Source organism: Eptesicus fuscus, chromosome 1 (genome assembly GCF_027574615.1).
Source record: "Eptesicus fuscus isolate TK198812 chromosome 1, DD_ASM_mEF_20220401, whole genome shotgun sequence".
Taxonomy (NCBI): Eukaryota; Metazoa; Chordata; class Mammalia; order Chiroptera; family Vespertilionidae; genus Eptesicus; species Eptesicus fuscus.
This window is the reverse complement of record NC_072473.1, coordinates 6,454,302-6,479,119: the sequence shown is the minus strand read 5'-3', so window position 1 is coordinate 6,479,119 and position 24,818 is coordinate 6,454,302.

Genomic DNA, 24,818 nt, shown 5'->3' with positions numbered 1-24,818 from the left:
TGCTTTTAAGAAAATAATTTATATCTTATGAATTAATCTAAAGTTTGAGCTTATTTCTCATATGAGGGGGAGATGACAAACATTGTTTTCACACTTATCTCAAGAATCAGCTAGGTTCCTACTAGAGTGTACACACTGTCTCTCACACTCTCTATGTTTAATAGGATTGGCCATTTTCCCTTCTTAAATGGAAAAAAAGAACCTCATAAGAATACATACTTTTGACATAAAAAGTGCACCTATTTTACTATGAGTTTTGGCACATACCTTCTGTCTCAGAAGAGAGAAAAAAAGGAAAGTAATAAAGTTCAGATAGAAAATCAGTGTCGTGACGCTGACAAATGAAGAAATCCACCTGAGAAGACTTTAAAAACAAAAACAACAGACAAGGAAACATTTTGTTTTGAAATATTTTTAGATTTACAGAAGAGTTGCAAAGAGAGTTTGCATCTTCCCCCAGTGTTAAACATCTTATGTAACCATGTGAGAAGGCTTTTGATACTAAGTTGGCCTGATGTCTTTGGATGAATTGATTATAAAATACAAATTTCAGTATCATGTTATAGTAAGATTAAGGACAAATTAAAACTGAAAAAAAATAATAAAAGAAGAATGTATATATTTCAAAGTGAAGACTATGGATTTTCTAAAAATTCAACTTTTAGTAACACAATCATAATTTGCCTTTTTAGATGGTCCATAGAGTGTTATATGTTTTGTGAAAGAAAGGAAAATCTTTTCATTTTAGATAAATCCTGCAGTAGCATGAACTAGAGGTTATTAGAAAGTCATTACCACCACATCATAGCAACACACTCAAATAAATGCAGTAGATGTGCTACTTCTTTTGGATGGTGACATAGCTCTTAAAAATGTAGGCCTGCAAGCATAAATATCTCTTGAAATTTATGGCCAGCATAACATAGTGATTCATCAAAGCACTTGTTTTCAATTATTTTATTAGATCACTTTCCTTGATGATAGAAAAATTGAGGGAGACAATGGGAAAGTTGTCTTAAGAAGAAAGCTTTGAAAGGGGCATAGAATAGAAGGTCAAATATCAAGGAAAAAAACATTAGAGTGGTTTCTTGGCCCTGCAGTCCTTAGTAGTTTCCCTTCCTATCTCTTGAATACTACTTTACCTGGCAACTCTAGGTTATAATGACTTTGGCATTTGTATATCCTATTTTCAAAAAGGGATATAGCTCTCTATCCAGATATCATTAAGTTTAGCCTCACTTTAATTGAGTTCCCTGATGTATTTGACAGACTATGCATTGAAATCTGGGATATTGACTATTGTGTTTACCAATAATGATCATGTCAGAAGACATACAGGAAATGCTTGGTTGCATTTATTAATTTTCCTATACGAGGTACCTGAATCACATTTTGTATAATGTACATTTTTTCAGGGTCTTGTTGTAGCTTAGGTTTCCTCCAAGTAGAATCTGAAGCAAGGATTTTGGAAATGATACCAGGAAGCAAGAATAAGGAAATTGGATTGAGACTGAGAAATTAAAAAACCAATATAACAATGAGTTTGCCAAGTTATTGCTGTAGGCAATGAAGTTTGATTCCACCAGCATCTTCTGAGAATAATATAAGTGTATCCAAGAATTGTTTGGAAGGTTGCCCCCTGGTGTGTTGATTCTCCTGTATTAATGGATCACATGGGCAACAATAGAGTCAGAGAAGATTCTAAGAAAAATCAGGAATAAGTGCAATGTGTACTCTTGGGTGAGACACTATCAACACAGTGTGACTAAGCTTGTAAATAACTCTCGGCCTGATTCATCAGGGACTGAAATCAGAGATGAGTTGAGAGGATATGATGTCTGCTACAGAGCCCTAACCTAAAACTGTTTAAAAAATAAGGCCATCCAGATAACCTGCCCCAGAGGCCACAGAGAGCATAGGGCTTAGTTGGGCCTGTTAGATAAAAACACACTAATGGTTCTCTGAAACTTTGATTATAGGTAAAAAATTGTTGCTATCATTAAAGAAGGATTCAATAAGGCATTGTTTTGGATGTCCATTGTCTGAGTATTTACATTTGAGGATGGGATTACAGCAAAATATCTGGAGTCAAAACCTCTGTAGTGGAGAGAAACTAAAATTATTTCTTCTGATGAAATAGTATTCATCATGTACAGTAATCATGTCCTAAATGATGAAAGATGGAGGTAGACCTAGAGTCAGCTTTTGCTCTCTTTCCTTCCATCCTCACTCTCTCCTCTCCTCGTTTTCCCCTAAATTTGTCATTAGTGTTTTATTGATAATTTTTTTACTTGTTTCAGATGACCAACTGAGTAGGGTCTCACCCTACCTACCCATGGTACTTCAAGATGAAAAAAAAAGGCAATGGCCATTAAGGGGAAAAGTAGAATATTCATCAGGAAAAAAAAAGTAGTCAACAAATCTAACCACCATTTGAATAAAGGTAAGGGATGTCCAGGATTTGGTCTGTTAATAAATAGGGGGCAGGTAGGAATTTCTGGAGTATCTGAAAGGCAGTTCCAGAGTAGAATAGGCATTATATTTACAGAAGTCCAAAGGCTGTCCAGACCTGCCAGAGGCAGGTGATAACCAATCCATCAGCCAGGCTGCACTGTATTTGGCTCACAGGAAAGACTGTCTTCTCTAGCACTTTACTTAGCCTCCTGCTGAGACATCTTCTTACCAAAAAGGACAGCTTCTGACTGAGCCTCAGACACAACAGCAGAGGACCCACTCTGCCCTTCTCCAAAAATGACCCACTATCTAATTTATGAGTCTAATTCCTTACTCTGTAGATGAATGGTCTTCCCAAACAATGTGAAGATGTGTTAAAAATTTACATATATGCCTTGGTGGTTATCTTTCTTGAGGAGTAATGGATGAAATCAAGTTATATTCTATTGGCTATTTTCATTAAAATGCAAAACAGCACTACTCTCTCATCCACTTCTACCTTTCCTCTGGGATTCTCCCTTTGATAACTAGCTTTTCACTAATGAAATACGTTAACTAGTATGGCATTCTCAGGGCCATTTATAAAGCTCAAGGATACAAGTAAAAATTTACAATCTCTAATTTTGTCTGTGATACATTATAAAGTAGGTGTTAATAGAAGGCTTTAACTAGTACTATGACCAGTTGCTCCTTTATTTCAGGATGAAGGTCTGCAGAGCATGCCTTTCTTGAGAAAAATCCTGTCTGGATGGACTTAACCACTAGCTTTACTCATTACATCAACCTACAAGGCAAGTATTGGCAATGAACAAGAAATAATTCTACTCCCAACCTGCTAGTCTAGAGTGCATTTCTGCTGATAATTAAAATCAAAGCCTCCAGGAGTGAAGAGAAATAAAAACTTGACTCCAAATGAATCTAACCTGGTTATTTATATAAAGTAGGTGGATGGAATCTAGGAATTTATATATGAACTAGAGCAGCGGTCGCCAACTGGTGGTCCATGGACCACTAGTGGTCTGTGAGGTCTGAAAGGTTGGCGACCGCTGGTTTAAGGAAACCTTTGGAGCAGCGGTCACAAGCTGGTGGTCCGTGAGGTCCGAAAGGTTGGCAACTGCTGAACTAGAGGCCCAGTGCACAAAATTCATGCGTGGGTAGGGTCCCTAGGCCTGGCTGGTGATCAGGGCCAATCCGTGGGGTGACTGGTGGGGTGATCTGGGGGGCACTGCTCGCACCCGCCTTGGCTGGCCTGGCACCGCCCGCTCACCAGCTCCTACGGCCCCCTCCTGCCACTACTGTTGGTCGGGGCCTGCAGGCTGGGGGAAGCTTCTGCATTGAGCATCTGCCGCCCTGGTGGTCAGTGCATGTCATAGCGACTGGTCATTCTGCAGTCATTCCACTGTTCAGTCAATTTGCATATTAGGGTTTTATATAGATAGATAAGGGAAGATATAACATTAGTTGTGAAAACAACTAAGGAATTCTACAATAGCAAATCTTAATGATCCTGAGCAAAAAGAATGAGTTATTTTAGTTCCCTAAAAAATATTTCCCCAATTCCCTCCTTGCCCTTCTTTCATAGCCTACCTAGGATTAATCAATCTATCTGCATGAGTAAGAGGAACATGTGATTGATGGTTTAGCTTCTGGAATTAAGTGGATAATGCAACATGTGCTTGATTGGATAAAGTATAGTGTTAGGGGAATAAAAGGATGGATAGAAAATTGACAGATTTATTGATGATAAAAGCAGTGACTTCAGTAATAACATATGTTACCACCGTAAACATTGGGAGCTATATTAAATAACTCCATGCTTCTGAAGTTTTGCAGTTTGTTTCTGGATAATGTGTTGTTTTGTCCTGTTTCTTGAAGTTGATTGTCATTTATTATAGCTATTAAAGTGCCTACTTACAGTATTTTCCGAAGCGTAATGTACAAGCCTTTCATGCATGGATTTTGTTTTACCTTGGCTACTAATGAGTGTGCAGGTGAATATGTGTGCATTTATAAATATGTGTGTGTACCCATTAGTATCTGAATATATGTATTTTTCAACTTCCTGAATTTTAGTTTTATTTCTATTAGTTGAGTTTAGCAAGTACTTGAATTCTGGGAACTGTAACTCTGTTGTCATCTTGATGATATTCATTTGAGAGAATCTTGGTTTGATGTATGGTAATTAATGTTTCATATCATCTTACAATTTTTTAATTTATTTTGAAATATCTCAGTCATAAAAATGTTATTAAAATAATATAATGGATATATATGTACATCTCATCCAACTTATGATATACTACCAAAGTAAATAATATATTACCAGAAGGATTAGGGCTCCCTGTTAATGCCTCTTTGATCAAAATTCATACTCTTCCATAGGTAATCACAGCCTAATATGTTGTGAATTTCTTTGAAGTTTTATTATGTATGTATGTTTATTTGAATAATATTTAATATTTTAAATTTTACATAAGAGACATATAATTTGTATCCTTTGAAAGTTGGCTTTCCTCATTCACTATTAAACTTAGATTTTCATCCATGTGGATACATGTAGCTCTGGGCCAGTGGATTTCTAATTGCTGTATAGAATACTATGGGATAGATAAGCATTAATTGAAACATTCCCTGATGATTGACATTTGGGTTCTACTTATTTTTGCTGTGGCAACTTGAGAACTGACAAAGTGAGGATTTTTTTCTTCTTCCTTATAAAATATCACAAGACTCTAACAGCTTACTCTCCAAAAGTAAGTATTAGTCTGGAAAAGTACTACAGAGAGGTTTGGCTTTTTTCTCCACAACAAGCCAAGGAGTGGATATGTTAAGATTTTTTACAAATGTAAAGAAAGCATAACTAATAATTAGACATCTAAGTTTTTACTGTATTTGGCCACAAAATTTATATTCCAAAGTGATGTAATATTGTTACCAGGAAAACCCCAGTTGGTCTCAGGCTGCCTGTCGCTGTATCCAATAATGAAGGCAGTATTGAATCATATTAGGCATTTATTGAGAAGGCCACCCAACTAAAAAGACAGGGCACTTAATTCAAATCCTGTCTTAGAGTAAGGTGCAGGGGACAGGATTATAAAGGGGAAGGGGTTAGGGTGAGGCTGGGAAGGGAATGCATCCCTGGAGGTCGGCAAAGTCAGCTATTGTCCTTTGATGAGATGATGTTTTGACTCCTGGTGGGTCAGTCTGACCATGCTTATTGGTGATACTACTTGTTGGATTCAAGCCGAGTCACCTCCTTAATTGCTTTGCACAGGCCTTGAAAAGGAAATTTAAGAAAAACTTAACCCCCTATTTACATATGAGAAATTTAACCCCCTATTCACATAAGTATATGTGTTCTAAGATTTAAAATAATATGATTATTTTTCAGATTAATTCAGGTGCTCTATCTATTGAATTATAAGTCCCCCTATCAAAATGATGCATATAACAACTTAGGAACAATCTATAATATCAAAAGTATGATTATACATCAAGGTTTGAATCTCAGGATATCTTTCCAATTTCAGAATATCTTTTTCAATCAATAAAATATATTTAAATGTCAGCTAGGTCTTGTGGGTAATTTTAAGAGATTGTATGAACCATGGTTTAGCTAGCCCCTGCTGTTAATAGTATGTGCCTGACTACTGGATTAATTCAGGTGTTAGGAAAAAGAAGAAAATGCCCTTTACACGGGTGCTTTCCCATCTCTCTTTATGAGTCTTATTTTACCTTTTTGCTCCTCTCTTAAGGCTATCTGTATCTTCATACTGTCCCAAATTCTCCATCCATTTCCCATCAAAGCTCTGAATGTCTGAGTCATTCAGTGAAATTGAGATATTAGATTGAACTAATTCACACTAACATGAAAATGACTTCTTAAACCTTCCAAAGGAATTTGAATTCTTAAAAGATAGCTTTGATAAGCTAATTGAATCTCCCAGTATCAGAATTTTAAGCACATTAAGTAGAAAAATCAATCAATATTTGGTGAGATATTTGGAGTGAAGGGAGATGATTTAGATATCACTGCCTTGGGAATTTCTTTTCATAATATACTCTCTCCCACTAATAGTGACTTTAAAAATCTCTAACAACATCTACTTCCCATAATAGTAATAGTTGTATTTACAGAGAGCTTTTTAAATAGTCATGTTTTTATACCAAAGACTGGTATTTCAGGACTTCTTTCAAAAGATAAAAATAATAGCTTTGGAAAAGTTTGTGTTTTGTTTATTTTTACCTTTTGAAATTAGTGTTTTGGAGTTTGTTTTTCAAAATATATTTTTATTGATTTCAGAGAGGGTGAGAGAGATAGAAACATGAGAGAGAATCATTGATCGGCTGCCACCTGCACGCCCTACACTGGGGATCGAGCCTGCAACCCGGGCATGTGGTCTGACTGGGAATTGAACCATAACCTCCAGGTTCATAGGTCTACACTCAATCACTAAGCCATGCCTGCTGGGCTGGGCTTTGTTTTTTATGTTCCTGATGGAATTAATGGCAAAGGATAATTAATAGACTTTGAAAAGAAAACAACTCATTTATGTTTCCTTTCATTCTGCCTCCACCAATTAATAAAGAAATAAATGGGAAAGGGAGGATGAAAGAAAAAAAACAAAGAAGTAATTATTCATCCTGGATTTTGACATAGAAGGAACACTTTAAAAAGAGGCTTACCTCTGTGTCCTGCAATAAAAATTAATATTAGCATGAAAGGATGTTATCTACAAAAGCAGTGAAAGACTAACCTTCAAGTTAGAGGAAAATAGAATCAAGTTCTATGTGTTCATAAAAATGTATTAGACACAATTACAAATTCTGATCTTCTAGCCAATGAATACCTGATTCTTGAAATAAATGCTTTCGGAGATAGCAATGTAAGGAGTGTCATGACACAATGGTTATGAAATCTAAATTGTGTTATTGATTACGTAGTTCAGTGATTCCATGCTTACTCTGTACTTGATGAGAAGTCGACCCGCTCTTTGACAACAAGGTGACATGTGTCTTAATACTTTTCTAAGTCCTGTGGGAGGTCACTGATCCAGAAGAAATAGAAAATTATTCTTGCTTGCCTTTTAAAGATTCCTTTGTCTCACTCAAGCATTTTCATTGATTGAACCTTATTACTATGTCTGTGCTGAAGTCTTATAAACCATGCCTGCCATGCCTGTCTTTCTCCATTCTGGCCTGTTCATCTCAGAGCCTTCTTTGCACAAGACTAAATTGAAAGAGGAATTTGGGTTCCTACTTCACTTTAGTCTTCTCAAAGATCAGAATTATCCCAACACACCTTTAAAGAGAGAGAGAGAGAGAGAGAGAGAGAGAGAGAGAGAGAGAGAAGAGAGGAGAGGAGAGGAGAGGAGAGGAGAGGAGAGGAGAGGAGAGGAGAGGAGAGGAGAGGAGAGGAGAGGAGAGGAGGAGAGGAGAGGAGAGGAGAGGAGAGGAGAGGAGAGGAGAGGAGAGGAGAGGAGAGGAGAGGAGAGGAGAGGAGAGGAGAGGAGAGGAGAGGAGAGGAGAGGAGAGGAGAGGAGAGGAGAGGAGAGGAGAGGAGAGGAGAGGAGAGGAGAGGAGAGGAGAGAAGAGAAGAGAAGAGAAGAGAAGAGAAGAGAAGAGAAGAGAAGAGAAGAGAAGAGAAGAGAAGAGAAGAGAAGAGAAGAGAAGAGAAGAGAAGAGAAGAGAAGAGAAGAGAGAGGCCTCCTTACAGAGCTGTTCTATTCTTAAAACTGATGACTGTGATCTGGTGTTAAGCAAAGTTTCAGTATGGGAACTCCTTAATTTGTTAATTTGTTTGTTCACAAAGATTTATTAAGCCCTAGGTTAATTGCTAGAATGAAATCAGTGAACAGGATAGACCATCTCACTTCTTAGGGAGCTTTACACCAAGACAGAAAGACAGATCTTAGACAATAATTACAAGACTGAGGATGTTATAAAGTGGGAAGTGTACTTGCCATCAGAGTGTACATAGTGTAGGCCCTTTTGGAAGAAGTGGCATTTAAAGAGAAACCAAAAGTAAGAATTTGAAAGGCTAAAAGTGGGGAGGGGTTATGCAGAAAGAACAGCTTATGTGAGTGCTCTGAGGTGGAACAGAACATGGCCTATTAGCAGAAAAACCATTCTTTACCACCAATACATGGAGAATGAGGTCAGAAATGCCAAGGGGTGAAATTTTAGAGATCAGTGTGATTCCTATCATGGGGAACCTTTTAGTCATGCCAAGGAGTTGGTCTGTTTCCTCAGGGCCATGAACAAAACTTTATGTTGGGGAAATAACATTTGCATTTCAAAAATATCTCTCGGTCTGTAATTGTAAAAAGTAGATCTGAGAATTATGAGATTGGATGCAGGGAATCCAGTTAGAAAGTTATTACAAACCTCTGATTCCAGCAACATGGTAGTCTACGATAGCAAAATAAAAATCCTAAAATCTAGACAATCTGAAAAAAATAATTAAAGTAAATATGTATGATCATAAGAAATACAGATGACAGAAGTGAAGGAGCTAAGATCCCAGAAAAGCCAGCAAGTGAGCCTGCCTGGGGGAATTAATGTGATGCAGTCATTTGCAGGATTGGGTTTTAATGCCCAGATAGGGACAAAGGTGTTGTCCTAAGAATAAATGAGGTGAGAAATTGGAACTAAGATCTTGAAACCTTAATGAAAAGGGGAAACAGATAAAAATCCACTAATCAGCAGAGGGACACAAGAAATCGCTTTTAGTCCTTGTCTTTTCTTAAGATGGTCTTGAGAAGGAGGAAATGAGAGAATCATTGTAGTTTTTCTGTTATAATTGAGGCAATTGATGCAACAAGAATAGGGGTTTATCCAAAGTCACATGGCCAGTTAGAAGCAAATTTGTGACTAGCCCACTCCAATGTTCATTATCTATAATAATAAAAGCATAATATGCTAATTAGACTGGACAGCTGAAAGACCTTCTGGACGTCATTCCAGACGTCCTTCCGGGCGAAGCTTCCGAGGCAGAGGTGGTTAGGGGCTAATAGGCAGGCAGGCGAGCAGTTAGGGGCTATCAGGTAGGCATGCAGAGTGGTTAGGGGCGATCAGGCAGGCAGGCAGAGTGGTTGGGGCAATCAGGCAGGCAGGTGAGCAGTTAGGGGAGATCAGGCAGGCAGGCAAGTGGTTAGGGGTGATCAGGCATGCAGGCAGAGTGGTTAGGGTGATCAGGCAGGCAAGCGAGCAGTTAGGGGTGATGAGGTAGGCAGGCAGAGTGGTTAGAGGCAATCAGGCAGGCAGGCCAGCGGTTAGGAGCCAGTGGTCCCAGATTGTGAGAGGGATGTCCCGCTGCTGGTTTAGGCATGATCTGGCAGTCGGACATCCCCCAAGGGGTCCCAGATTGCAAGAGAGTGCAGGCTGGGCTGAGGGAACCCCCCCATGCACGAATTTTATGCACTGGGCCTCTAGTATAAAATAAAACAAGTGATGTGAGTTTGAAACATGGGAGAGATCTGTGAGTGGAAAGTATTTGGGGCCAAATACATTGTCAGTAAATTCATGCTCATTATGGTTTCAGACTGTACAAGTCATGGAAAGCAGACTTCTAAAACTGAATGATGTCAAATTTAACAAATTAAGAGTCAAAATATGCTCTTCCCCATAAATACCTACAGGATGATTTACTTCACCACATGTGAATAATGTTCTGGTTTTAATCAGCAACATATTGTACTAGTATACTGAATGCTTTCCTATGACCTGGTCCATTAAAATTAATTGATAAAAATGGCTGTAATAACTGTAATTGCAACATTTATTAATGAAGTCATAAGATGGCCTTTCACAGTTTCATGTCTTCCAATGAAGATTTTATAAAGGCATTGAATAATATTATTACAGGATCCAGCCCTGACATTACATTTTAAATTATATTATCTTCATAGTTCCTTGAATGGAGATTAGGGATGATATATGTTAGAAAAAGTCATTGTAAATAATGCACCAATAATATATACATATATATTCTATAGATTGAATTATCCTTTGCTTGAATAGTCACTAAAATATTAACAGCAATAATAATTTGTTGTGTTATCCTACCTAATAATAGACAAATATGCAAATTGACTGTACCTTTGCTATGTCCGCGATTGGCCAGGAGGCGCGGGGGGGCGGGACTCAGGGTGGCCAGGGTGGCTGATTGGGCTGGCAGGACGCTGAGCTTGCGTCGCCAGCAGCCGCTCGAGCTCAGCGTCTGCACCATGGCTGTGCTGCGGCACAGAAGGGGCCTCTGGGGCAGCGAGCTCACGTCCCACCGCGGGCCATCAAAAGCGGGGGAGGTGGGTGCCTGTCCGCTCAGGCACCAGGCCTTTCAGAAACCTCCGGTGGGGCGGAGGCTTCTGAAAGGCTGCACCAGCGGACAGGCACCCAGCTCCCCTGTGATTGGAAGCGAAAGCGTGTAGGGGACCCTACATGTGCATGATTCAATCATGCACTGGGCCTCTAGTTTTATATATTTATATAATAGCCATCCCATATAGAACATTCTATGTGCCAGGTACATTTTTAAGCCTTTCAAATGCATCAACTCATAAAGTACAGGGAATGACTGATCTGCAAATAATTAGCTTATAGAGGACATCCTCATTCCCTGTGCACAGGACCCCATACAAAATCAATAGATTATGAATAACCCATGAACACAGACAATATTCTGTTAAAGGCCTGAGGCAGGGGCAGGTGCGAGTTAGAAGGGGTCATTGGGGAAAAAAGGGAGATATTTATAATACTTTCAACAATAAAGATAAAATACAAAACAAAAAAACGCTAGATTGCCACTTACTATGGAAGAAAAGCCACTGGGAGAAAATGGTAAATTTTCTCCAAGTTCAGACTTAGAAGAATAAAAAAGTGTTGGTAGGGGAGTTTAGAAGGCCTGATTAGGAAGAGACTCATAGGCTAGGGAGCCCCTACAATGTTCCTTCCCATACTTATAACCCCTGCAGTTACACACACCACCTCCCCATATAAATCTCTACACCCTCCAAAGCTGCCAAAAATTTTCACTCCAGCTGTTTATACTCAGAAAATTTTCCATTAAGAAATTTACTTATAATAATAAGGATCCTCTTTTAAAATGCTACTTCCCCAGTCTAGGATGTTAGAATATTAATCAAATAAAAATTACTGTGGATTCATTCAAGGGGACATATTCTTCTTATTTGGTGGAAGAATGTTAGTTAGAATGAGATAAGTTCTATGGAGTCAAGGAGGGCAGTAAAAGGGTATAATGAGTGAGTAAGTGAGTGAGAATGATGGGGAAGAAAGACGTGTTCTTTCAAATAGACTAATCAAGAAAGACCTCATCAAGATGAGACTTGACGTTGGTAGAGAGTAAGCCTTGTGAACACTGGGCAAAATGTTCTAGGTGGAAGAAACAAGATAGGAGCTGGCCTGGTGTGTTAGGGGAACAGCCATGATCCAGGGTCAGGGTCGGGTAGGGTGGAGGAGGAGACACTAGGGAGGAGAATAAGAGAACAGGTCATTTGGGAATGTTAGGAACTGATCTTCTAGCCATGTGGTCTTGTATGGTATTTTAAGGCTTTTCATTCTTACTCTGTGTGAGATGGTAACACCTTGGAGAACTTGGAGCAATACAGTGATGTGAATTTGCTTACATTTTTCAGGATCACTGTGGTGGTTCAATTGTGAAATAACTCGATAGAGGCAAAGGTAGAGATAAGTTAGACTACTGTAAGAAATTAAAAGAATCTGGTAGGAAATGCTGGTGGTTCTACCAAAGTAGCACTTCATAGGCAGAATGGTTAGATTTGCCTAAGGATCAGATGGGGGCTGTGAGAGAAAGAATAATCTACAATAACATCAAGATTGCTGACCTGAGAAACTGGAACCATTAAGTTACTACTATCTGAGGTTAGGTAGGAGAAGGTATTGGGGGAAATAGCAGGAGTCCAGTTTTGTACATGTAGAGATTGAGATGTCAGTAGATATCCAAGTGGAAATTGTGAAAAGAGAGTTGAAAATGGGAGCAAGAGTAACTAAAATTGTATGCATTCTTAGAGATTTGCAAGATGACCAGAAAATCCTGGGCAAAGTTTGTTCTTCCTTATATACTATCAAACTGGTGGAACATAGAGCACTTGAGAACAGTGTATGACAGTCTTGAGTAGGTTGCTGATGATGGGCTGAAAGTTTCACTAGGACAGAAAGACCTAGAGATAAAGGCCAGGAAGCAAAGATAGAAGAACATCAAAGACAAGCTTCAACCATTTTAAATATTTCTCTGAAAGAGAAAGTTCAAAAATCCCTGTCTTGTCCCTGTCCCTCCCCACTGCTTGCCACATACTCCTCCTGCCCCACCAAACTTTCCAAAATTCACACTAATACCATTACTTCAGCTTCTGGGGATTCTTGGTCTCCCAAGAAACTAAGTTATTTGTAACATTGTTTCTATAGATATTTTTAAACAATGCCCACCTCACTTGAAAATATAGCACTGCCTGGATTTTATTTATTTATTTTTTTATTTTTTTAAATTTCTTTATTGATTAAGGTGTCACATATTTGTCCTCATCCCCCCATTCCCATCCCACCCCTCTCCCCACGCATGCCCCAATCCCCTGTTGAACTTAACCGTTGGATAGGCTTATATGCATGCATACAGGTCCTTTGGTTGAACTCTCCCCCTCCCCCCACCCTCCCCCTACCCTCCCCTATCCTCCCTCTGAGGCCCGATAGTCCGATCGATGCCTCCTTGCTTCTGGTTCTGTTCTTGTTCCTCAGTCTATGTTGTTCATCATTTCCCCTAGATGAGCTAGATCATATGTCACTAGATATATACTAATAAGAACTGAATGTGAGACGAGCAATAATAGTTATGCTGACAGGCAAATGAATCAATCTGTAGCGAGCTTCCCCCTGGACCAACAGTTCTTTTGAGACCCAATTTCAATGTCCAGTAGTTCCTTATGTGTACATGTCAGCACTGACCCCTCAGCTCTGGATGGTGGACAAATGGTGGTAATGGAGGTCCGACTCCATCAGGTTTGGTTTCGGCCGAACCCAGGGGCACAGCGTCACCCGGATTAAGGGGCACGTGGCCTCACCCATACCCAAGGGGCGCGTGGTCTCACCCGGGCCTGGGACCCAGCCTCACCCGGATGGATCCAGGGGCGCATGGCCTCACCCGGACCCAGGATCTGGCTTCACCCGTACCCAGGGACGCTTGGCCTCTCCCAGACCCAGGGGCACGTGGCCTCACCCGGGCTTAGTTGCACAAGGCCTCACCTGGATCCAGGGACACATGGTCTCACCCGGACCCAGGGACACTTAGCCTCTTCCAGACCCAGGGTCACGTGGCCTCACCCGGGCCTAGGTGCACGAGGCCTCATCCGGATCCAGGGACGCATGGTCTCACCCGGACCCAGGGACTCTTAGCCTCTTCCAGACCCAGGGTCACATGGCCTCACCCAGGCCTAGGTGCACGAGGCCTCATCCGGATCCAGGGACACATGGTCGCACCCGGACCCAGGGACGCTTGGCCTCTCCCAGACCCAGGGCCACTTGGGCTCACCCGGGCCTAGATGTACGAGGCCTCACCCGGATCCAGGGACACATGGTCTCACCCGGACCCAGGGACGCTTGGCCTCTCCCAGACCCAGGGCCACTTGGGCTCACCCGGGCCTAGGTGCACGAGGCCTCATCCGGATCCAAGGACACATGGTCGCACCCGGACCCAGGGACGCTTGGCCTCTCCCAGACCCAGGGCCACTTGGGCTCACCCGGGCCTAGGTGTACGAGGCCTCACCCGGATCCAGGGACACATGGTCTCACCCGGACCCAGGGACGCTTGGCCTCTCCCAGACCCAGGGCCACTTGGGCTCACCCGGGCCTAGGTGCACGAGGCCTCATCCGGATCCAAGGACACATGGTCGCACCCGGACCCAGGGACGCTTGGCCTCTCCCAGACCCAGGGGCACGTGGCCTCACCTGGGCCTAGGTGCACGAGGCCTCACCCGGATCCAGGGACACATGGTCTCACCCGGACCCAGGGATGCTTGGCCTCTCCCAGACCCAGGGCCACTTGGGCTCACCTGGGCCTAGGTGCACGAGGCCTCACCCGGATCGAGGGACACATGGTCTCACCCGGACCCTGGGACGCTTGGCCTCTCCCAGACCCAGGGCCACTTGGGCTCACCCGGGCCTAGGTGCACGAGGCCTCATCCGGATCCTGGGACACATGGTCTCACCCGGACCCAGGGACGCTTGGCCTCTCCCAGACCCAGGGCCACTTGGGCTCACCCGGGCCTAGGTGCACGAGGCCTCACCCGGATCCAGGGACACATTATCTCACCCGGAACCAGGGACGCTTGGCCTCTCCCAGACCCAGGGCCACTTGGGCTCACCCGGGCCTAGGTGCACGAGGCCTCACCCGGATCCTGGGACACATGGTCTCACCCGGACCCAGGGACGCTTGGCCTCTCCCAGACCCAGGGCCACTTGGGCTCACCCGGGCCTAGGTGCACGAGGCCTCATCCGGATCAAGGGACGCATGGTCTCGCCCGGACCCAGGGACGCTTGGCCACTCCCAGACCCAGGGGCACGTGGCCTCACCCGGGCCTAGGTGCACGAGGCCTCACCCGGATCCTGGGACACATGGTCTCACCCGGACCCAGGGACGCTTGGCCTCTCCCAGACCCAGGGCCACTTGGGCTCACCCGGGCCTAGGTGCACGAGGCCTCATCCGGATCAAGGGACGCATGGTCTCGCCCGGACCCAGGGACGCTTGGCCTCTCCCAGACCCAGGGGCACGTGGCCTCACCCGGGCCTAGGTGCACGAGGCCTCACCCGGATCCAGGGACACATGGTCTCACCCGGACCCAGGGACGCTTGGCCTCTTCCTGACCCAGGGCCACTTGGGCTCACCCGGGCCTAGGTGCACGAGGCCTCACCCGGATCCAGGGACACATGGTCTCACCCGGACCCAAGGACGCTTAGCCTCTCCCAGACCCAGGGCCAGTTGGGCTCACCCGGGCCTAGGTGCACGCGGCCTCACCCGGATCCAGGGACACATGGTCTCACCCGGACCCAGGGACGCTTGGCCTCTCAAACCCCGGGGCACGTGACCTCACCCAGGCCTAGGTGCACGAGGTCTCACCCTGATCCAGGGACACATGATCTCGCCTGGACCCAGGGGTGTGTGGGCTCTCCCAGACCCAGGGGCGCTTGGCCTCGCCCGGGCACGGGATCCAGCGTCATCCGGGTCCAGGGGCACATGGCCTCACCCGGACCCGGAGTCCGGCCTCACCTGGACCCAGGGTCATGTGGCCTCACCTAGACCCAGCGACGTGAGGCCTCACTTATACCCAGAGGCGTGTGACCACACCCTAGCCCAGAGGCGCGCAACCCCGCCCGCACCCGGGTCTCAGCGGGGCCCCGTCTTCCCGATCTCAATTCCTGCTGGTCAATCCCCCCTCAGCAATTCCCCTGGCCATCCTTCCAGAGCTCCAGTATGGCTGCTACTGCCTGGATTTTAAAAGTTAAATTATCCCTAATTAGGTAGTTCAGTTCAAATTCATTTGCTGGCTCCTTCAAATTCATTTGCTGTTTTTAACTCAACCACTCATCTTTAGAAAACAGAAAGGTCATGGGGCTTCACCATAGGGCTTTAGAGGTAAGGCTCTGTCATTCCCAGCAACTTGCGTCCTTCTGGGAATAGAACAGTTTGCCATTGCTAGATTTTGTGACAACTCAGTGTCCCACTCTCTTCTTACTGTCTCTAGAATTTCTATTTTTCATTAATGAATTAATTAAGATTTTGTTTGGGGAGAATGTTGTGACACCTCTTGAGATAATTGGAGACATCCTGGGGAGTTGAAGAGCCATAGTCAGGAATCACTTCTCTGAGATATTTTCATCTGAAAACAGGAAATTGACATGAGAAAAATAAATGACATATGGAGTCTTGGGTGACTGAAAATTAAAAGGGCCTATTGAGAAGCTGAATGAAAACACAGATGCATAATTTTAACTTGGTTCTGATAATCAGCTGAACAAGTTAAGATGGAGGTCCAGGTCTCAGAGTAGTAGATGAGCTGACCTTGTTCCAGAAAGAACACATGGAGACAGATCTAAAAGGTATTATGCAGTTATCTTGCCCTGAATATATAAGTTTCAGGGAGGCACAGTAGGGAAGGCTCCCCAATTTTCCAGCAAAAATGATGGAAAGATGGTTATTATCAACCTAGTGCTGCTTCACTTCTTAAATATGGAACTCCATTATTCATGGAACTCTATTACGGTTTCTACTAGAGGCCCTGTGCATGAATTCATGCATGGGTGGGGTCCCTACGCCTGGCCAGCGATCAGGGCCGATCAGGGCCATCTCCCCCAGTCCCAATTGGGGCAGACCGATTGGGGCCTGCCAGCCAGGAGGAGGGATGAGGAGAGGGACCATGGGAGGTTGGCAGGCCGTGGAAGGTTGGCTATGGGAGTGCACTGACCACCAGGGGGCAGCTCCTGCATTGAGCATCTGCCCCCTGGTGGTCAGTGCACGTCATAATGACTGGTTGACCAGTCGTTCCAGTCATTCTGGTCATTGGGTCTTAGCGATTGCTTAGGCTTATATATAGATTTCACTCTCCATGCCTCTGCCATAGCACTAGCCAGAACCCCATAGAGAATGAATAATGACTAAACTGGAACATGATTTGCAAAGCTATAGACTTTTATTTTGATGACTTCTGGCAAATGTCAAAAATTTTAACCATTTAAATTGTTTTAAGGGTTTCCTTTTACTATGACCTCAACCTTGTACTTGACTCACCAGATTTTCAGTCTTGGCAAAAAATCAAATAACATGCCAGGCAATGACGCTAATTTTGATACTAAGGGAGAAAAGAAAGGGTGCCATAATTCAAACCCATGGTTAGCCCCAATCCCACTAGTCATTCATTAGGTATAAAATCTAGTAGAAAACATAATCAGGTGCTTAGCTCACTGCTACTGCTGTCCAACCTACCACTTCCTGCCCGTTCCCCTTCTCCTACAGGGCTTGCTATTCCTGCTTTTAGCCTGGGAGCTGATTTAATGAAAGAAGATAGTGAGTTGTAATCATACAATTATATCTAAGGGGGATTGAGAACCTATAAAATAAAAATTTTGCTGTAGAAAAAAAAATTCTTAGTTTCATCCAGTCCAACTCCCTTATTTTACAGATGAGAAAGTAAAGTCTGAGCATATTTATGTGTATGTGTGGAAAATATACAGAATGAGTATTAATATACATATAGGGGAGTATTTTGAGGGCCAAGAAGCTTTATCAGTGTGTGTATTTCCATTTTTAGGGGATTGATTAATAACATTTTTAATTCCTGAATCAGAGAAAAAAGTGCTCTTAATGGTTTGATTTTAAAATGGTTATGCTGTCTGAAAGTCAAGCCGTGCATTCTCAGGAAAGTGCCTTTCCTAGTGTGGTGTGAACTCACAAAGAGAAGACCAAACTCAGACCAGAGACAACTGGGTCTCCAGGAATGTATAGGATGTGAAATATTGAAATACATGAACTCAAAATGTTCTGTGACATTATTGAGTCCTCCTACACAAGCAAGGCTACAATTAAAACTTCCAGCCCAGCTGGCATGTCTCAGTAGTTGAGTGTTGACCTATGAACCAAGAGGTCATGGTTTGATTCCCTATAGGGCATAAGCCTGGTTTGCTAGCTGGATCCCCAGTAGGAGTTGTGCAGGAGGCAGCCAACTGATAATTCTCTCATCATTAATGTTTCTGTCTCTCTCTTCTTCTCCCTTCCTCTCTGAAATCAATAAAGATATATTTAAAAGCAAAAAACAACAAAACAAAAGAACTTCCAAGCCAGCCTCTGGCCTGAGCATACCCAAACCCGAGATTTTCTTCAAGAAGCTGTGAAATTTTTTAACAAATAAGAAAAACAGCAGTAACAAACATCTTTATTATCTTCGTGTCTTGTTGCAATTTAACAAATTTTCATTTGTTCAGTAGGTCACAGTGGCTGTTGGGCTTTGGGTAGAGATATACAAAATAATTTTGTACCCTGGCTCCTGTATTCATCTCTCTCTCTGTCTCTCTCTCTCTTTCCCTCCCTCCCTCCCTCCCTCCCCATTTGAATAATAGTTTCTCTGTTTTTGAAATAGAGATGACAAACCCTAATTTGAGAATTATTGTGAAATGGAAATGTGTTAATATATTTGTGACTTTTAGCATATATAAAATATTTAAGAAATGGAAGTTAAGATTTTTCCCTCTGTAAGGAAAGGATTTATAAGAAGAATCTTAATTTACCTCTTAGAATACTAGATGATAATATAGTAATCATCCTACATTCTGCAGTCTTTAGTCTTCTTTATTCTTTTTTTTTTTCTCTTCAGATCAAACATGTTTGGCTCTTTTAATTCTTCTCATACAATTTCATACTTTTGGGTATACTTACTCCTGATCTTAATATAGTGAGAATTAGTAGTTTATAGAAGATTCATCCTGTCTCTCCCATTACATAAAGTGTTAACTTTAGGCAAGTTTCTTTAACTCTTTAATCCTCTCATCTATTTAAAAAAGTAGATAATTGTAAATAAATAAAATGTAAAAGTGTTTACCAACAAATGGCTCTACAATTACTACTTGGGATTAATATTATAGTCAATTGATTTAATAGAATGTTTAACTCTAGAAATTAATTTATTTATAAAGATAATAATGCTTTCTTAAAACACTGTTTGCAAACCTAACTTGACTTGTGGTCTTCTTTTATAAAAATACTAGGGGCCTGGTGCACAAAATTCGTGCACTGGGGGTCGGGGGTCCCTCAGCCCAACCTGCCCCCTCTCACATACTGGGAGCCCTCAGGGGATGTCCTACTGACGGCTTAGGCCCGTGCCCCACGGGGAGCGGGCCTAAGCCGCAGTCTGGCCTCCCTTTGTGGGAGGCAACTGGGCTGATCAGGGGAAGGCACCAGCTGCATCACCCCGCTGCTGCAGCCACTGCCAGTCACTGCAGCCACAAAGGTGTTTTCATCAACACGGACTCCAGTCCCTTCACCAAGAAAAAAATGACAACTTTCTTTAGGCATTTTCAAGATGTGTCTTTCATAGGATATGCATTTCTTTCTTTATTTTTTATCCTCACCTGAGGATATGTTTACATTGACTTTTAGAGAATGTGGAAGAGAAAGGGAAAGACAGAGAGAAACATCAAAGTGAGAGGAACACTTTGATTGGTTGCCTCCTGCATGAGCCCTGATCTGGGCCCCAGTCAGGGAGGAGCCTACAACCTAGGTACATGTCCTTGATCAGAATCAAACCCAGACCCTGCTGTCTGCAGGCCGAGGCATTATCCACTGAGTCAAACCGGCTAGGGCAGGACATGACATTTCTTAGCCCTCCAGCAGCGGACCTTCATTTTTTTCTCCAGAAGTGTCGTGGAAAATCCCTAGATCATCTTTTTGGATTCTTATTACCCAAGTTACTAAGAATATTACCAGTGGCATACAGGAAGCTTAGCCAATGTGCAGTCAGAAAAGGTGTTTCCTCTATAGTTCACACCAATCGAGGGCTGGGCCCTGCCCAGGCCTAAAGCCTCTGGCCGAAGCTTTAAGCCTGGGCAGGCCCCTCCAGCTCCCTCTGATCACCAGCTCAGCCCCTGCCCAGGCCTGCACAGACCGAAAGCCTCTTGGGCAGGAGCAGACCCCCAGCTCCCTGCGATCAATCGCAGGGGGTCCGCTCCTGCCCAGGCTGAAAGCAGAACCCCAGCTCCCTGCCCAGGTGATCTATCGCAGGGGGTCCGCTCGTGCACCAGGCCGAAGAAACCCCTAGCTCCCTGTGATCAATCACAGGGGGTCCGCTCATGCACCAGGACGAAATCCTCCGGCGGAGGCTTTCAGCCTGGTGCTGGAGCGGACACCCAGCAACCTGAGATCCATCACAGGGGTCCCCTCAGGGCGCCTATGTATGCAAATTAACTGCCATCTTGATTGGGTTAATTTGCATACTCACCCTGATTGGCTGGTGGGCGTGGCTTGGGCATAGTGAAGGTGAGGTCAATTTGCATATTGCTCTTTTATTAGGTAGGACTAGAGGCCTGGTGCACAAAATTTGTGCACTGGCGGGGGGTGGGTCCCTTAGCCTGGCCTACACCCTCTCCAATCCAGGATTCTTCGGGCCTAAACCAGCAGTCAGACATACTTCTCACAATCCAGGACCACTGGCTCCTAACCGCTCGCCTGCCTGTCTGCCTGATTGCCCCTAACCCCTCTGCCTGCCTGCCTGATCACCCCTAACCACCTCTGCTTGGTCCCACACCCACGACCCAAGCTTCCCTCCTCCAGCCGGCTGCAGGAACCCGGGACCCGGGCTTCCCTCCCTCTGGCCAGCCGTAGGCACCCGGGACCACAGGTGGGCAGCTTCTCCCAGGCCCAGCTTTGTCAGGAAGGATGCCTGGAAGACATCCAGTCTAATTAGCATATTGCCCTTTTATTAGTATAGATATAATAATACTGTAAACCTCCTTAGAACATTTTTTAAATCAGACGTTTTTGCCTGGTAAGTGGTAAAGAAATAGTTTTAAGGGAAAATGTCACATATGTTTTATTTAAGATCATTATGCTGTTAAATAATTTAATATAATGTTTAATTAAAATATAGTAATAATCATAATTCATAAAAACAATTTTACTTTTCAGTGTTTAAATGTGATAGTTATTTGATTTTAAATTTATTTCTAAGGAAAATTTTATAATGTATTAACAAATTTAATTCAAAGTTACATAAATATTTGAGTTGGTGATTGAGTAGTCAAATCATAAATTAATATTGAACAATGTGTATTTTGATGGCATAATATTTAGAATTCTTGCATGTTGTATTTCAACATTCACTTGGCTTATTTGTATAATTTGGAGTTTTGTTGCTAAGTGACAATAAGTAGAGCTAGCCACTGCTCTTTGCAATTGCAAATATTCAGACAACACCTGCCAGGTGTGGATGGTCTTCATTTTCAATGGATGAAAAGTCACAGTTATATAATTTTCACCACTTAATTTTTCACACTGTCTTTGGGAGTTTTAGAGTAATCTTGATGTGCAAATTGAGAATTTGGACCAAATGGATGCAAGTCATGGGTCTGATGGAGGTCATCTCTAGGTTAACTCATAGAGCTATTGTCCTTTCCATGCTCTCACTAACTAATGTTTAAAATCTCAGTGTGCTTATAAGTCTGTCTTGCCCTTCAGCCCATTCTTTATTTTTTATATATATTTTTATTGATTTCAGAGAGGAAAGGAGAGGGAGATAGAAACATCAATGATGAGAGAGAATCATTGATTGGTTGCCTCCTGCACGCCCCCTATTGGGGATTGAACCTGCAACCTGGTCATGTACCCTGACTGGGAATTGAACCATGACCTCCTGATTCATGGGTCAACACTCAACCACAGAGCCACACTGGCCAGTCCACATTTAAGTCCATTCTTAAATGAAATTAAATTGTAATTGCCTCAGAATAGAAACAGCTATTGGGAGCTTTACAGATAAGTGATAATTTGAGTCATTATTGAGTGTGCTCTTACGATTTCCATTAATTGCCATACATAACAAATATCATATAAAATATCATTGTGAATATAATCTCAAACACTTCTCTTTCAAGGGAAAAATATATCAAGATTTTATCTTTCAATCATTTCAAGAAATAAATGGGAATCAATATTATTTTAGTAAAGCTGGATTTGGTTATGATGCAGCAACAAACAGCCCCCAATTTCAGCTGCTTAAAGCATGTAAAAATTATTTCTCACTCATGGCATATGAGCAACACAGGTCAGCAGGGGTTTCTACTTATGCGCTTTATTCAGCACTTGCTTTGTAATCACTACATCAGAGGATAAGACTATGGCAAATCACTAGCTTTTAAAGCTAGCAACTAGAAATTATACAGATTACTTCTTGCATTTTATTGACTGAAGCAAGTTATATGACTGCTTCAAGGAGACAAGAAAATGCAAACCTGTCATATTCCTAAACAATAGTGACAACTGCCACAGATACAACAGATGGAATACTTCCTAAGTTGACACTGGAAAATGTTGCTCTAAAGGACCACTCTTCACAGCCAGACAGGTTTGCGCGTTCTTATGCTGGTATATTGCAGTTACCAACTTCTTTTTGTTTTTGCCCCAGCTTCTCCTTTAACATTTTTAACAGCTAAATATTAGCAAGTGCCTCATAACTTTTCCAAGCTTTTCAAGTTACTTTTTAATGGGCGTATACTCTCTAATGAGGATTCTAGCTATAAACTTAAATCATTAAGATTGAAGATACAGCTGTCAACACAGGTATGACACACTTTCCTCTGGTAATCACTGGGTTTCTTTGGCTGATTATTTAATACTATTTGACACAAGAGACATTGTTAATGAGGATTTGGAATTTGAAGCTATTTATGATCTATTATCTTTATTTTCCTGGCATGTTAAAACTAACTGTACATCCATACTTCACAATTCCATTTATATAAAGTTCAAAAGTGAGCAGGATTAATCTGTAGTATTAGAAGTCAGGATAGTTTTTATTATATTTGAAAAGAAAACACTGAGATAAGAATAGGGTGCAGGATTCTGTGTTGTTGTTTTTCAATGATGTTGTTTTTGTTATGTGGATGCTGGTGACACAGGTGTGTTTATTTTATGAGATGCATTAAGTTGTACTGTTATTCAGCACTTTTTGATATATTAAATTTCAATACAGGTTTCATTGTAAAGAACCAACTGAACTTCAGTGGCAATTCTATAATTTCTATGATAGGATTTCATTTCATAGGGAAAGATAGATGGAGAATGGTCTGTACCGCTTCCTCAGCTGATACTGTTCCCCCCAACCGCCCCAATTGCTCCACAAAGGGCATTTTCTTAATACTTTTTCAAATCTATTTTGTGTGTATCTGGAGGTGGGGTATGAGAAAAATTTTGAAAAGGGTTCAGGCTTGCCCAATTATGCAGTCCCCAGATGCTTCACACTCTCTCCTCAGTACACTTAAAACCTCTGTAAATTTGTTGATCTCTTCTTACTGGTGTCTACCCCAGGCAAATCAGCACTTGCTTCTCATTTGTCTCTGAGGGTGCCTGCCTCCCTGTGGATATTGGGTCAATGGTTGCTCTGAAAAGTCAGCTTTTCAATGGTTCAAGAAAATTGTGAATTCAGTTTTCCTAGTTTTTTTGTCATTGTGAAAATAATAAAAGGTAGTAGCATCACTCCCACTCTATATCTCAGAGCCTCTTTGTCCTTTTTAATCATGACATTGTTGAAGAGACAGGCCAATAATCTTTAAGAATGTCCGGCATAATGTTTTCTCATGACTAAATTCCAGGTTATTCTTTATCAGCAGGAATACTACAGAAGTGATTTTGTGGCCTTCTAGGTGTATGATATCAGGGGACACATGAGGTTGATTTGCTCCAGTATAGGTGCTAACTTCATTTTTAATGGATTTTTAAGTAGAATTCTACATTGACTTATTTTTAATCACTTTTTGAATCATTTAATTGGTGGCATTTTGCCTGACATATTTTATTCATGTTTATATTTATCTGGATTATATTTTATAGACATATTTATTTTAATACTAATATATGTAAATCTATTATATATTCTCTCTCTTTTTTTCACTGTAGGTTCTCTTTTCTTCTTTCTGGCTCTTTGGTGGTTTGAGTTTTATTTTCCCTACTCTAAACTAAAGTTAATCAATATACAAATCCTTCCCTGAATAAAACAAAAGAATTAGCATGCTCAGATTTACCTACTCTCTGTCATCCCCCTAATGTGGAGATGTATTAAGGAATGTTTTGAACTTTATAATTAATACTTTATTTGACTTAACAAGAAGTCTTACTAATTTCTCTGCTTAGCATTGGTTCTTGAACCCCACTATCCCCTGTATTCATTTTTTTCTTCTGCTTGAACACACTTTTCTTCTTGCTTGAATACATTTTTTAATTAATTGTTTCAGAACGAATTAGTTGCTGGTAGCACATCTGAGGCACAATATCATTTTTGTTGTTATACGTGATTGATATTTTAACTTGATGAAAATTTCTAATGCTAAAGTGATTTTTTTGCTCTCCACTTTGAAGATACTGCAAAACTATCATAAATCCATAGTTTCTGATTTTATTCTAATATCATTATAAGTATTATTCTTTCATGAATATTTATCCACTCAATCTTCTAGGTTTTTCTGTTCATTACTGACATCCTAAACATTAATTATGGAATGTCTAAATGTGTGTGTGTATTAGTATGGGCAGGGAATATTGTTCTATTTCTTTTGATCAGCAATTGGATGGGCCATTTAAC